The sequence below is a fragment of the Triticum dicoccoides genome, unplaced genomic scaffold (genome assembly GCF_002162155.2).
Source record: "Triticum dicoccoides isolate Atlit2015 ecotype Zavitan unplaced genomic scaffold, WEW_v2.0 scaffold16854, whole genome shotgun sequence".
NCBI lineage: Eukaryota > Viridiplantae > Streptophyta > Magnoliopsida > Poales > Poaceae > Triticum > Triticum dicoccoides.
This window is the reverse complement of record NW_021220209.1, coordinates 1-970: the sequence shown is the minus strand read 5'-3', so window position 1 is coordinate 970 and position 970 is coordinate 1. Positions and strand designations below refer to the sequence as shown.

The window sequence follows — 970 nt, the reverse complement described above, 5'->3', positions numbered from 1 at the left end:
GGGGGGGTAACATGTCGGATGCGATCATACCAGCACTAATGCACTGGATCCCATCAGAACTCCAAAGTTAAGCGTGCTTGGCGAGATTAGTACTAGGATGGGTGACCTCCTGGGAAGTCCTCGTGTTGCATTCCCTTTTTAATTTTTTTTGCACCGCTTGCAAAACAAAACGCACGTGTAAGTAATATATTTACCGTGTTTTATTATTTTGCACGAGTGCGGTAAGTTATAGCTGGGTGCTCATGATTCACGAGTCTAGCGGCAGCGTTGTGGCGCGGCAAGCGTGCAATGGTGCGGTTGAGAGGGAGGGGTGGAAACCGCGTTAAACTCGTCTCCGTAGTTGAGAGGGAGCGGCCAAAGCAATGTACAATCGTCTTTGTAGTGGAGCTGGGAGGGGCAAGGATAAGGGACGAAGACGGGGGTAACATGTCGGATGCGATCATACCAGCACTAAAGCACCGGATCCCATCAGAACTCCGAAGTTAAGCTTGCTTGGGCGAGAGTAGTACTAGGTGGGTGACCTCCTGGGAAGTCCTCATGTTGCATTCCCTTTTTAATTTTTTTTTGCCCCGCTTGCAAAACAAAACGCATGTGTAAGTAATATATTTACCGTGTTTTATTATTTTGCACGAGTGCGGTAAGTTATAGCTGGGTGCTCACGATTCACGAGTCTAGCGGCGGCGTTGTGGCGCGGCAAGCGTGCACTGGTGCGGTTGAGAGGGAGGGGTGGAAACCGCGTTAAACTCGTCTCCGTAGTTGAGAGGGAGCGGCCAAAGCAATGTACAATCGTCTTTGTAGTGGAGTTGGGAGGGGCAAGGATAAGGGACGAAGACGGGGGTAACATGTCGGATGCGATCATACCAGCACTAAAGCACTGGATCCCATCAGAACTCCGAAGTTAAGCGTGCTTGGGCGAGAGTAGTACTAGGATGGGTGTCCTCCTGGGAAGTCCTCGTGTTGCATTCCCTTT

The 970-nt window shown here is 50.5% G+C and overlaps 3 non-coding genes across 3 annotated transcripts; all 3 read left to right on the top strand.

Annotated features, from left to right (window-relative positions):
- Positions 1-16: 16 nt before the first annotated feature.
- On the top strand, positions 17-134 carry LOC119344431. The gene has a single exon (XR_005166671.1). It is a non-coding gene; the product is annotated as a 5S ribosomal RNA (ribosomal RNA).
- Positions 135-431: 297 nt separating this feature from the next.
- On the top strand, positions 432-549 carry LOC119344433. Its single transcript, XR_005166672.1, has one exon. It is a non-coding gene; the product is annotated as a 5S ribosomal RNA (ribosomal RNA).
- A 298-nt stretch (positions 550-847) lies between these two features.
- On the top strand, positions 848-966 carry LOC119344430. The gene has a single exon (XR_005166670.1). It is a non-coding gene; the product is annotated as a 5S ribosomal RNA (ribosomal RNA).
- Positions 967-970: the final 4 nt, after the last annotated feature.